This window comes from Oncorhynchus masou, chromosome 31, assembly GCF_036934945.1.
Source record: "Oncorhynchus masou masou isolate Uvic2021 chromosome 31, UVic_Omas_1.1, whole genome shotgun sequence".
Lineage (NCBI taxonomy): Eukaryota > Metazoa > Chordata > Actinopteri > Salmoniformes > Salmonidae > Oncorhynchus > Oncorhynchus masou.
In genome coordinates this window covers 69,039,362-69,054,406 of record NC_088242.1, presented here as the reverse complement: position 1 = coordinate 69,054,406, position 15,045 = coordinate 69,039,362, and the positions used below count along the sequence as shown (strand labels likewise).

The following is a 15,045-nucleotide window of genomic DNA, read 5'->3' as shown; positions in this document are numbered from 1 at the left end:
CATCATCTAACTTTTAGTTTTCGACAGCGAACATTTATGTAAACCTTGATTTCTGTCTTGTTTCAATATAAAAATTCGATCTCCAGTTGTTTAAAAAAAAAAATGTCGAACGAGGCAAGTCAGTTAAGAACAAATTCTTATTTCCAATGTCGGCCTACCAGGGAACAGTGGGTTAACTGCCTTGTTCAGGGGCAGATCGACATATTTTTATCTTGTCAACTCGGGGATTCAATCCAGAAGCCTTTTGATTACTGGCCCAACGCTCTAACCACTAGGCTATAATGAACATGTCTGGAGTTGGGATGAGACAGACAGGCAGCTTTTCTCAGCCAGCCGAGATCATGAATCAGCATAATTTTTATGGATATATACAAAGAAAGATCAATAGAAAACAGGTCAAACGAAACGAAGTGCAGCTAGTTTGCAGTCTTTCCTGCTTCAGTTTGAAGTGATTGTGTTAGCTGTGTTGTTGAATAGCTCTGAACAACATTGTCCTGACGAGAGATCACATTTTCTATGCCAGGTGAAATTGTGCATCATTAGCTTATTGTTATGGATGTATCCAAATAAATGTCACTAGAAAACAGCTTTAACAAATGCAAATGAAGCTACTTTGTTGTTATTCTGGCTGCACTGTTTGACGGGACCGTAAATTAGCCATTCGTTGGCTAGCTATCAAGTAAGGGATGATAACATTGCAAGCCAGTATGGCGATAGAACATTTATAATGAACGACTGGATCGCATCCATAGATACAGAACAAAATGACTTAACCACTGGGTAACGTCTCTGGCTGTAACGGCGTTCTTCGTTTGTCGCAAGAAAGTCGGACCGAAATGCAGCGTGTAGGTTACTCATGTTTATTAGTGAAACAAAACAAACGAACTATACATGAAATAACGAATAAATACAAAAACAACAAACGGAACGTGAAACCTATTACAGCCTGACTGGTTAACACAGAGACAGGAACAATCACCCACGAAATGCAAAGCGAAACCCAGGCTACCTAAATACGGTTCCCAATCAGAGACAACGAGAATCACCTGACTCTGATTGAGAACCGCCTCAGGCAGCCAAACCTATTTAACACACACACCCCTAATCAGCTACAATCCCAAATACTACAAACCCCAATACGAAAATACAATACATAAACCCATGTCACACCCTGGCCTAACCAAATATATAACGAAAACACAAAATACAAAGACCAAGGCGTGACACTGGCATCGGAACCGATAGACCGAACGACCAGCCGGCTTTGGTAGCAACCCTAGATTTGTGTCAGGGGTAATCTGTTGGATGAAATAAATAAATTAAAATAACATTTTTAATAAAAAATACTATACCAAATAATAAAAAAATACTTGGACGCACCTACTCATTCCATGGTTTTTCTTTATGTTTTACTATTTTCTACATTGTAGAATAATAGTGAAAACATCAAAACTATGAAATAACACTTGAAATAATGTAGTAACCAAAAAAGTGTATTTGAGATTCTTCAAAGTAGCCCCCCTTTGCCTTGATGACGGTTTTGCACAATTGTGGCATTCTCTCAACAGCTTCATGAGGTAGTCATCTGGAATGCATTTCAATTAACAGGTGTGCCTTGTTAAAAGTTAATTTGTGGAATTTCTTTCCTTAATGCATTTCAGCCAATCAGTTGTGTTGTGACAAGGTAGGGGTGGTATACAGAAGATATTTGGTAAAAGACCAAGTCCATTTTATGGCAAGAACAGCTCCAATAAGCAAAGAGAAATGACAGTCCGTCATTACTTTAAGAGATGAAAGTCAGCCAATACGGAAAACTTTAAGATCTTTTAAAGTTTCTTTAAGTGCAGTCGCAAAAACCATCAAGCGCTATGATGAAACTGGCTCTCATGAGGACCGCCACAAGAATGGAAGACCCAGCGTTACCTTTGCTGCAGAGGATAAGTTCATGAGCGTTCCCAGCCTCAGATTGCAGCCCAAATAAATGCTTCACAGAGTTCAAGTAACAGACACATCTCAACATCAACTGTTCAAAGTAGACTGCGTGAATCAGGTCTTCCTGTTAATTGAAATGCATTCCAGGTGACTACCTCATGAAGCTGGTTGAGAGAATGCCAAGAGTGTGCAAAGCTGTCATCAAGGCAAAGGGTGGCTACTTTGAAGAATCTCAAATATGAAATATGTTTAGATTTGTTTAAAACTTTTTTGGTTGCTACATGATTCCATATGTGTTATTTCAATGTGTGGATGACTTCACTATTATTCTACAGTGTAGAAAATATTCAAAATAAAGAAAAACCCTTGAATGAGTAGGTATGTCCAAACTTTTGACTGCTACTTGTAGTTCCCTAAGAGGACTTACAGGACAAAGCATGAATAAAGATATGTGTACTAGACCTTAGGTCTAGAAGCCTAGCAAATGAGAATTGATCATACAAAGGCATTTAATTTAATTTATAGCATCTGAAGAAGTAACCTTTCATCCCAAAACCAACCACCATTGACCAATCAAATGATATCAGTAACTTAAACACTCCCAGGCCCAATCTCCACAGGGTGTCACAGCATTTAAATGTTTGTGTGTGGGATGAGACCAATGTAAATAATTCCTGAGAAGATCATAAAATCATTTTGCATATAGTAATTCAGAGTTCACCCTATACAGATACAACTAACCCCCGAGATTAGGTACATACATGTAGATAACATCAAAGTTATCCTCAGTGAACAAGTTTCAGATACCATACATGGATACTATACTATTCTTATATTACATTTAATATTCATTGCTCTGAATACTGTAACAGAGATATTTACATGTTGACCCTTCAGAGAGGGAAGGGTTGACTAGTCTTTGGGCATTGTCCTTTGTTCCTGCACCATTTGCCATGCAGGTGTCAGAGAGCATATACAATTAGGGCCGAGCCTACAAGCTCATCCCGATATGTCATCCTCTGGTGGGTTAGCTCCGGAATGAGGTCAGTTTCCTGCCCTCCTCTGTGTTTTCCTGCTCTTTCCAAGCAGCTGCTGCCGGCTTGGCTCTGATCAGATGCACATTACCTTGATCTGTTAGGAGCTGGACACAGAGGGAAGCACTGTTTACTGAGAGCTCTCTCCCGTTTACCCCTGTTTATGTACTGCAACTCACACATGATATGGGGGTTGAATGTAGGTAGAAATGCAGTGGGTATATGAGCCACATGTGCCTGACTTTCTTTCTCTTCAACATTAACAACTAAAGACACTTAAACTTTGAGTGCCATAAAGAAAGAGCCATTCCACAGACGGCGAGTGTTGCTCCATTGCCCTGTAGTATGTGTGTGATTTAGTATTGTCTCTGTGTATGTCTGAACCAGATTTTTATCACCACGGTAAGCACGTGTGTGATGATGCGAGTGGCAGGAACGGACAGCTTTTTTAACTTCTTATGGCTCTCGACAACATTCCGCTGAAAAGGCAGCACGCGATATTCAAAAATGTTTTTTTGAAATATGTAACTTTCACACATTAACAAGTGCAATACACCAAATGAAAGAGAAACTTATTGTTAATCTACCCATCGTGTCCGATTTCAAAAAGGCTTTACAGCGAAAGCACAATATACAGCACCTTGCGAAAGTATTCGGCCCCCTTGAACTTTGCAACCTTTTGCCACATTTCAGGCTTCAAACATAAAACTGCAAAACTGTCACTCAGTCTACTTTGAACAGTTGATGTTGAGATGTGTCTGTTACTTGAACTCTGTGAAGCATTTATTTGGGCTGCAATCTGAGGCTGGGAACACTCATGAACTTATCCTCTGCAGCAAAGGTAACTCTGGGTCTTCCATTCTTGTGGCGGTCCTCATGAGAGCCAGTTTCATCATAGCGCTTGATGGTTTTTGCGATGAAGGTTAGTGATTAATTTTATCAATATTTCTGCTTTTTGTGACTGCTCCCTTTGGCTGGAAAAATGGCTGTGTGTGTTTTTGTGACTTGGCTCTGACCTAAAATACAGTGCCTTGCGAAAGTATTCGGCCCTCTTGAACTTTGCGACCTTTTGCCACATTTCAGGCTTCAAACATAAAGATATAAAACTGTATTTTTTTGTGAAGAATCAACAACAAGTGGGACACAATCATGAAGTGGAACGACATTTATTGGATATTTCAAACTTTTTTTAACAAATCAAAAACTGGAAAATTGGGCGTGCAAAATTATTCAGCCCCCTTAAGTTAATACTTTGTAGCGCCACCTTTTGCTGCGATTACAGCTGTAAGTCGCGTGGGGTATGTCTTTATCAGTTTTGCACATCGAGAGACTGAAATTTTTTCCCATTCCTCCTTGCAAAACAGCTCGAGCTCAGTGAGGTTGGATGGAGAGCATTTGTGAACAGCAGTTTTCAGTTCTTTCCATAGATTCTCGATTGGATTCAGGTCTGGACATTGACTTGGCCATTCTAACACCTGGATATGTTTATTTTTGAACCATTCCATTGTAGATTTTGCTTTATGTTTTGGATCATTGTCTTGTTGGAAGACAAATCTCCGTCCCAGTCTCAGGGTTTTTGCAGACTCCATCAGGTTTTCTTCCAGAATGGTCCTGTATTTGGCTCCATCCATCTTCCCATCAATTTTAACCATCTTCCCTGTCCCAGCTGAAGAAAAGCAGGCCCAAACCATGATGCTGCCCCACCATGTTTGACAGTGGGTATGGTGTGTTCAGGGTCATGAGCTGTGTTGCTTTTACGCCAAACATAACGTTTTGCATTATTGCCAAAAAGTTCAATTTTGGTTTCATCTGACCAGAGCACCTTCTTCCACATGTTTGGTGCGTCTCTCAGGTGGCTTGTGGCAAACGTTAAACAACACTTTGTATGGATATCTTTAAGAAATGGCTTTCTTCTTGCCACTCTTCCATAAAGGCCAGATTTGTGCAATATACGACTGATTGTTGTCCTATGGACAGTCTCCCACCTCAGCTGTAGATCTCTGCAGTTCATCCAGAGTGATCATGGGCCTCTTGGCTGCATCTCTGATCAGTCTTCTCCTTGTATGAGCTGAAAGTTTAGAAGGACGGCCAGGTCTTGGTAGATTTGCAGTGGTCTGATACTCCTTCCATTTCAATATTATCGCTTGCACAGTGCTCATTGGGGTGTTTAAAGCTTGGGAAATCTTTTTGTATCCAAATCCGGCTTTAAACTTCTTCACAACAGTATCTCGGACCTGCCTGGTGTGTTCCTTGTTCTTCATGATGCTCTCTGTGCTTTTAACGGACCTCTGAGACTATCACAGTGCAGGTGCATTTATACGGAGACTTGATTACACACAGGTGGATTGTATTTATCATCATTAGTCATTTAGGTCAACATTGGATCATTCAGAGATCCTCACTGAACTTCTGGAGAGAGTTTGCTGCACTGAAAGTAAAGGGGCTGAATAATATTGCACGCCCAATTTTTCAGTTTTTGATTTGTTAAAAAAGTTTGAAATATCCAATAAATGTCGTTCCACTTCATGATTGTGTCCCACTTGTTGTTGATTCTTCACAAAAAAATACAGTTTTATATCTTTATGTTTGAAGCCTGAAATGTTGCAAAAGGTCACAAAGTTCAAGGGGGCCGAATACTTTCGCAAGGCACTGTATTTTAGGTCAGAGTCAAGTCACAATAACACACACAGCCATTTTTCCAGCCAAAGGGAGCAGTCACAAAAAGCAGAAATATTGATAAAATTAATCACTAACCTTCATCAGATGACACTCATAGGACATCATGTTACACAATACATGTCTGTTTTGTTCGATAAAGTGCATATTTATATCCAAAAATCTCAGTTTACATTGGCGCGATACTTTCAATAATGTTTTGCTTCCAAAACATCTGGTGATTTTGCAGAGAGCCACAAATTTCCAGAAATAATCATAATAAACATTGATAAATGATACAAGTGTTATTCACAGAATTAAAGATGGACTTCTTCTTTATGCAACCGCTGTGTCAGATTTAAAAAAAACTTCACGGAAAAAGCACACCATGCAATAATCTGAGTACGGCGCTCAGAGACCAAACCAGCCAAAGAAATATCCGCCATGTTGTGGAGTCAACATTAGTTAGAAATAGCATTATAAATATTCACTTACCTTTGATGATCTTCGTCAGAATGCACTCCCAGGAATCCCAGTTCCACAATAAATGTTTGATTTGTTCGATAAAGTTAACCATTTATGTCCAAATTCCTCCTTTTTGTTAGCGCTTTCAACCCAGTAATCCATCTACATGAGGCGCGAGTACTAGGTCCAGACAAAGTCCAAAAGTTCCGTTACAGTCCGTTGAACCATGTCAAACGATGTATAGAATCAATCTTTAGGATGTCTTTAACATAAATCTTCAATAATGTTCCAACCGGAGAATTCCTTTGTCTGTAGAAAAGCAATGGAACGTAAGCTACCTCTCACGTGAACGAGCTTCACGAGTTTGTGGCCAGACCACTGACTCAAAGAGCCCTTATGAGCCCCTCCTTTACAGTAGAAGCCTCAAACAAGTTTCTAAAGACTGTTGATATCTAGTGGAAGCCTTGGGAAGTGCAATTTGACCCCATAGACACTGTATTCAATAGGCCAAGCGTTGAAAAACTACAAACCTCAGATTTCCCACTTTATGGTTGGATTTTTCTCAGGTTTTCGCCTGCCATGTGAGTTCTGTTATACTCACAGACATCATTCAAACAGTTTTAGAAACGTTCAAGTGTTTTCTATCCAAATCTAGCAGTTTACTCTGGGCACTCTTTTCGTCCAAACGTGAAAATGCTGCCCACTATCTCAAACAGGTTTTAATTTACTCTCATCTAAGGCAGTTGAAGAACATGTCATGTGAAAGCTTTATTAGTCTTTTGGTAGTGTGTTTTCCTATGTGTTTGGGTTGGAATCTGGTAGAGCTGTTTCTCTCCGGCTCTCTCCTTGAATAATAGTGAATTCCATTGAAGGAATAATAGGACATTCAATAGAAGGGAAGTGCAGTGGCATGTGTTCACGGATGCCAAGGAAGGCCAAGCTTCTCCATATAAATAAAATAATTATAAAAATGTATCTTTTGTTTCTCTGTTTCATAATTTTCCTTCAATTGGCAAGTGGCTTTCTCAACTGAGGAATCAGAGTGAGGAATCAGATCCCATGTATCTGATGCTATATGGTCAAAAAAAGAGTGACATCAGTGTCCGTGACGTGGCTGGTTTTTCCTATGTAGTCCGTGATTGTCTATATGACCCTGCCACATACATCTCCTGTCTGAGCTGTTGAATTGCGACTCCACTTAGTCCCTATACTGGCATTTTGCCTGTTTGATTGCCTTACAGAGGGAATAACTGGTTAAATGTGGTGGTTTGCGCTTTCAGTTTAGCGTGAATGCTGCCATCTATCCCCGTTTTCTGCAAATGGTAGGTTTTAATAATCACAGTGGGTACAACATCTCTTATACACTTCCTGATAAACTTAGTCACCGTATCCGTGTATTCGTCAATGTTATTGTCAGAGGCTACCCGGAACATATTCAGTCCGCATGATCAAAACAATCTTAAAGTGTTGATTCTGATTGGTCAGAACAACATTGAATAGTCCTTAGCACGGGTACTTCCTGTTTGAGTTTCTGCCTATAGGAAGGAAAAAGCTAAATGGAGTTGTGATCAGATTTGGGTAAGAACAAAGGATCAGATTTGGGAAAGTCTTATTCCTGTTTGTAATCCTAATAATGCTGCTGAGTTACCACCTCTCTGATATCTAAAAGTTATTCCTGGCTATATGTAATAACACAAAACATTTTCTGGGCTAATACTGTAAGAAATACACACAAAAAAATCTGCAAATTTGCTTAGGACCCAGATGCACGGCTGCCATTTCTATTGGCGCCATTTTCTGTGATTAGGCTATAACTGGCAATACAATGCAAATACATTTCTGAGAAACCAATAATATTACTACACAGATCACACGTAACATTAGCTAGCGAGCCAGCAAGCTGACATTCACTAGCTAGCTAACAGTACAGTTTAACTTGCAATGAAAACAACTTCCTAACAAAATTTGACATGTATAATACCTGAAAATGTAGCTAGACTCTTACCCATATACGCAGAGGAACGCTTCACGGCAGACTGCAACCACTTTCACTGAGTAAGACGTCCTGGGTTGTTTTCGTTTTGATTGTAGCGAAAAAATTATCAATTTAATCCATTTTGAATTCTGGCTATAGCACAACATAATGTGCAATTAGGGGGGGTATGAATATTTTCTAAATGCACTGTATGTGGTTGAATTTATTCTGCCACTCTGTGACACCTGTATTTTAGAACATTGTGGTATGGCATTATTGGCTTCATATCGGCTATCACAGTGCCTTAGAAATGCATTTTTAACAGAGCAAACAACACAATTGTCAAAACATATGTTGGAAAGAAATATATATCAGTTTGGCTTCCCCATTGATTTTGCCCACGCACCGCTACTGGGGAAGTGTTCTCTCATGTGTGTAGTATTTAGATGGTTAGCATTCCTCTCCTCTCATCCTTTTAGTATGTACAGTATAATGTTGAGTCGCTTACTAAGGTGTGTGTGTGTGTGTGTGTGTGTGTGTGTGTGTGTGTGTGTTGTGTTTCAGGATGTATCGAGCTGAGAAGCTGCCCAACACTAACCTGGTGTTTCTGATCACTGATGCCAAGACCACCTGTCTGTCCTGTGACCCCAGACCACTACGACAGGCAGAGCAACCATGTTTCCTTCCACACACACCCATACACATCCTATTGCAATCATTTTCTAGTCAGTATTACTGCTCGATTAAAACTTTTATTCTCATAGTATAAATTATTATGGAGCTGTGTATCTGAGTGGAACATCTGGAACCCATGTTGGGATCACTTTCAATCAGTGTAAAGTGTAAGTGTGTGTGTGCATGTCTACGAGATATATGTGTTTGGGGCTTTAGATCCCTGCTGATGTAAAGTGTCATCATTCCAGGTCAGAGAGGGTTCAAACAAAAGGCCTGTAGTTTACAGCTCAGTTTGAGGACAAACACACACTCATCCACACACACACAGCATACATTTAAAACATACACACTACACTCTATTGCACACGACTAAGAGGCTGTCCAATCACAGTGTCATGTTCAATCATAGGGGTGATCTTTATAATGGAATTGTTAAAGTGTAACACTCTTCCACACACAGGGTGATACACAGGTTAGTGTTTTTCGTTATGAATCTTGTTCTGGAGGCAGCTCTGCAGAGTGGTCACTAGCTGGCACTACTACAATGTCATACAAACTAACACTACTCTCAACCCTAACCTTAACCACATTGCTAACCCTAATGCCTAACCTTAAATTAAGATCAAAGCTATTTTTTCCCCCATACATTTTTACAAAAAGAGACTATTTTGACTTTGCATCCAGCCCATATAGTGGAAATCACTCAGTTCTGCCTCCAGGACAAGACTCCCAATAAACATCAACCTGCCGGTGATACGTATGAGCTTGTAAGGGAGTGTGTTAAAGATGTGATTTGAAGATGTATGTTTGACCAAGATGCGTCTGTATTTAAGATCAGAGTGTGTGTGTATATTTTTAAGGTTTGTGTTGCAGATTTGTTTGTGCGTTAGTATTTCCTTAGTGTGTGCGTGTGCAGCCCAAGGTCCAGATCGCTTTGAGCTAGCTCAGAACCCCAGGTACAGGAAAGGACCTGACGTGTGTTTTGACAACAACGTAGACGTAAGTCAAACACGTGCGCACACATATTTTATTTTCCTCTATCTCTCTCTCTCTCTTGCTCTCTCTCCCTCTTGATCTCTCTCTCTTTCCATTGTTTGGTTTGGATGTTCTTCATTGCCTGATTGCATTAATTGGTTTGTGTGTGTCTCTGGCCTGTCCCCTTCCTCATGTTGCTGCAGGAGTTGATGCTGGGCCCAGGGATATTTCCTGTCAATAAAAACTGAACTGAGACCTGTGTCTCTCCACCCCTGTTGATAGTCAGGTGTTACACACAGCAACTACTGACTGACCTATCTACTGATAGGCCTTAAACACAACCACTACTATCTATGTGTTAATAATGATGACCAGGATTCTAGTACTGTAGCTACTTCCTTCAAATAATTAAACACACTTGGATAATCCCAGAGCAAAAGGAAAATAAGGTACCAATACAGTATATCATGTAATTCTCTACCAGGTGAAAAGTGTACTGTAGAGTAAAAGAGATGTACTACCTGTTATAGACCTGTCACACACACAGGCCGGTAGTGATGTTTAGGGTGGCCTGGGAATGGAAGGCCGGTAGTGATGTTTAGGGTGGCCTGGGAATGGAAGGTACGGGTATTGTACAGCAGATGTAGATCTTCTATGGAGAGTGAAAGTAGGACTCTCTCCCCACAGCTGAACTATGGAAGTTGCTCTGCAGTCTATATTCCCTGTAAATAGAGGAAGTGCCAGATGGGTTTCCTGCCTTTGACGGTGTACAGTACTGTACGACACAAACACACACACACACACGAAGGCCAAGGGCACGCATGGATATCCTGAACACTGGCATCAAACAACATGAGGCTACACACACACACACACTGAACATTCTATAATGTTGCACCCTTCTGAACGCAAAAATGTATGTTGTCTATTATTTGCCAGCGTAATCTGAGTTTGAATTGTCTGATTGGTGCTTGTCTGATTAACGGATGTTGTGACCAACAGGAGGATGATTCTGACTGTGGGGGCGGGACCTCTCTAAGCCCCTCCCCTTGGCCCATGTTGGGACTCCAACTATTGCTGCTGTGGCTCCTCACTGGCCCCCGACACTCATGACACCTATACACACACACACACATCTCAACCATACAGTGTTTTAAATTGGACCGTTTTCTGACTCTCCATCTCCTGAATGTCATCACTGATCTGTACGCACTGCCAATATGGAAGAGAAGTCACTCTCCTGCTCTCCAATCATTCTCCAAAGCCGAAGGGGTGCTCTTTCCTCCCTCTCCTCTCTTCTCCACCATGTTGACTGAGCTATTCTATTATATGGTGTATTCTTTGGAGCTAACCAAACCCTTTAATTCGTCATCATAAATGTACTTATATGTTCTGGTTGGAGTAAGAGGGAGGTTGAGTGTCTGTCCTTTATAATTCACTGATACGAATGATTTAGGCTTAGTTTCTGTTGTTTATGATATTTATTATACTGTACAGTACAGAAAAAATATAATTATGAAGACAACAAAACCTGTAACTGAAATGGATAGCAAAGTTATTGATAATACTGTCACGTTCAGACCTTTATTTCCATGGTTTTGTCTTTATTTAGTATGGTCAGGGCGTGAGTTGGGTGGGCAGTCTATGTTTGTTTGTTCTATATTTTGGGTATTTCTATGTTTCGGCCTAGTATGGTTCTCAATCAGAGGCAGGTGTCATCAGTTGTCTCTCATTGAGAATCATACTTAGGTAGCCTGGGTTTCACTGTGTGTTTGTGGGTGATTGTTCCTGTCGCTGTGTTTGCACCAGATAGGACTGTTTGGGGTTTTCACATTTCTTGTTTTTGTAAGTTTGTTCATGTGAAGTGATTTATTAAAGCATGAATCAAAATAACCACGCTGCGCTTTGGTCCGCCTCTCCGTCAATGGAAGAAATCCCTTACAAATCCAACGATTTTGATTTACAGTTGAAGTCGGAAGTTTACATATACCTTTGCCAAATACATTTAAACTTTTTCACAATTCCTGACATTTAATCCTAGTAAATGTCCCTGTCTTAGGTAGTTAGGATCACCACTTTATTTTAAGAATGTGAAATGTCAGAATAATAGTAGAGCTGTTATTTCTTTCATCACATTCCCAGTGGGTCAGAGGTTTACATATACTAAATTAGTATTTGCTAGCATTGCCTTTAAATTGTTTAACTTGGGTCAAACATTTTGGATAGCCTTCCACAAGCTTCCCACAATAAGTTAGGTGAATTTTGGCCCACTCCTCCTGACAGAGCTGGTGTAACTGAGTCAGGTTTGTAGGGCTCCTTGCTCGTGCACGCTTTTTCAGTTATGCCCACGCTTTTTCAGTTCTGCCCACACATTTTCGATGGGATTGAGGTCAGGTCTTTGTGGTGGTCACTCCAATACCTTGACTTTGTTGTCTTTAAGCCATTTTGCCACAACTTTGGAAGTATGCTTTGGGTCATTGTCCATTTGGAAGACCCATTTGCGACCAAGCTTTAACTTCCTGACTGATGTCTTGATGTTGCTTCAATATATCCACGTAATTTTCCTCCCTCATGATGCCATCTATTTTGTGAAGTGCATCAGTCCCTCCTGCAGCAAAGCACCCCCACAACATGATACTGCCACCCCCGTGCTTCACGGTTGGGATGGTGTTCTTCGGCTTGCGAGCCTCCCCCTTTTCCTCCGAACATAACGATGGTCATTATGGCCAAACAGTTGTATTTTTATTTCATCAGACCAGAGGACATTTCTCCAAAAAGTATGATCTTTGTCCCCATGTGCAGTTGCAAACCGTAGTCTGACTTTTTTATGGCGGTTTTGGAGCAGTGGCTTCTTCCTTGCTGAGCGGCCTTTCAGGTTATGTTGATATAGGACTCGTTTTACTGTGGATATAGATACATTTGTACCTGTTTCCTCCAGAGTCTTCACAAGGTCCTTTGCTGTTGTTCTGGGATTGATTTGCACTTTTCTCACCAAAGTACGCTCATCTCTAGGAGACAGAATGCGGCTCCTTCCTGAGCGGTATGATGGCTGCATGTTCCCATGGTGTTTATACTTGCATAATATTGTTTGTACAGATACACATTGTACCTTCAGGCATTTGGAAATTGCTCCCAAGGATGAACCAGACTTGTGGAGGTCTCCAATTCATTTTTGAGGTCTTGGCTGATTTCTTTTGATTTACCCATGATGTCAAGCAAAGAGGCACTGAGTTTGAAGGTAGGCCTTGATATCAATCCACAGGTACACCTCCAATTGACTCAAATTATGTCAATTAGCCTATCAGAAGCTAATTCCATGACACAATTTTCTGACATTTTCCAAGCTGTTGAAAGGCACAGTCAACGAAGTATATGTATACTTCTGACCCAGTGGAATTGTGATACAGTGAATTATAAGTGAAATAATCTGTCTGTAAACAATTGTTGGAGAAATTACCCTTGTCATGCATAAAGTAGATGTCCTAACCGACTTGCCAAAACTATAGTTTGTTAACAAGAAATTTGTGGAGTGGTTGAAAAGCGAGTTTTAATGACTCCAACCTAAGTCTATGTAAACTTCCGACTTCAACTGTATTTATTTATTCATGCAGGTCAAACAGCAGTATGTGAATAGATCCAGTAGACTTGAGTAGGGTTCACTCAATAGAGAGCTGAAGAACACTGTCACCATTCCAGGAATGGGGATAGTTGACCCATGATAGATCTTTCTCTGCTAACATTCAGGGTCAAATCGTACTTTCATATCTTTATGGTCACGTTAGCAATCCTGGGGTACCAATCAGTGACCTAGGCCAATTACTTTCTAATACTTTTGGTGTGCTTTGTTTAGCTTCACATACAGGGTAGGCAGGTGTTTGCACTTTTGGAACTATTAAATGTGTTCCATTGCACCAGGCAAGCTATATTTAGTGCAACTCAAGTCTTTGGAAGTACAGTATGCATATGACCCAGGTCTGTATAGATACTGTATAGATACTGATACAGTATAACTTCATTTGATGCATCAGATTCCCAGTGCCTATGTAGCTTCAACATACCATTCATTTATCCAAAGTTATTCTTTGATGGATAGTCATTGGAATTATGTCCCAAAGTGTCCGTTGCATGCCGTACTGTATGCTATGTGTAGTCATAGAGCAGGAGCAGTAGCTCAGAGATATGTTTCTTATGTTCCGTAGCTAGCTGGTATCTACCTAGCCTGGGTGGCAGTCTGTTTCAGCTTCAGACTGGCAGCTAGGCTTGAACAATATGCTCCTGGAGTTAGTTAGTTAGTATCCCCAGACTCAGGATTTCAGGAACGCGAAAGACAGAAAAGCTTTCCAAAAGGCTTAAGTTGTTTCACAGACCCTGGTGAGCAGACAACTGGAGAATGATATCAGCATATCTAAAGACTGTTTCTTTCTTATCTTCTTCTTGTTCCTCTTCTGCTTGTTTCTTCTTTGTGTTGCTTTCTAAAATCTGTAAACGAGAGTTAAGTTCTCAGTTACACATTACAAAACCGCAGCACTGTAACCCTAACCCAAAATTAAGTACTTACTGTATGATAGTTGACAATACTGTCCCTTCTGCCATGGCCATCTAGTGACCACCAGATTTGGAGCATTCAGGATCATGTCTGTTTATTGGAGTAGCGTGTTGATGTGTGTATAATGCCAACGGCATAATGTAGCCATGGAATGGGCATGTCCCTGGAGTATCTCTGATTGTGCTTTAATACATTACTTACTATTTTGTGGAACTTGACTAGCCTGATACAATTTTATATATATTTGTACAATAATTACATTTAGTGCATAAAAAAGAAACAGAAGAAAAATGGAAAATAATGTTCATAACATGGTGTTGATTCTTGTGCAAATATATATTCACAATAAAAGTGTATTATTGTTATGGTCTATTCATTCAACAAGCGACTATTTATGGACATCCAACTTGGCATGAAATGACTGCTTACTGTTTGAGGCTCCTCTGTTCTCACAAGCAATAATGAAATCATATTTTTTACATTTTAGTAGACACTCTTATCCAGCGCAACTGGGGTTAAGTGCCTTGCTCAAGGGCACATCAACAGGTGTTTCACACAGTCAGCCCTGGAATTTCAACCAGCGACCTTTTGGTTACTGGCCCAATGCACTTAACCGCTAGACTACCTGTCAGTTAATAATGAAGGTCACTGTATGCAATTATAACCACTAATCTCTGCCATCTAGCAGTGTTTGGTTTAGTATCATATGGTACTGACAGACATGAAATGACCATGGTGGTCTAGTTAACAGACAAAACAAATATGTTCTTGTGCTCTCCAGCACACTG

General features: G+C 40.4%; 1 pseudogene; it reads left to right on the top strand.

Moving 5' to 3' along the window:
- Window positions 1–11,604, top strand: part of LOC135524345 (voltage-dependent calcium channel subunit alpha-2/delta-1-like) — a 110,314-nt pseudogene extending 98,710 nt beyond the window's left edge.
- The last annotated feature ends 3,441 nt before the right edge of the window (window positions 11,605–15,045 follow it).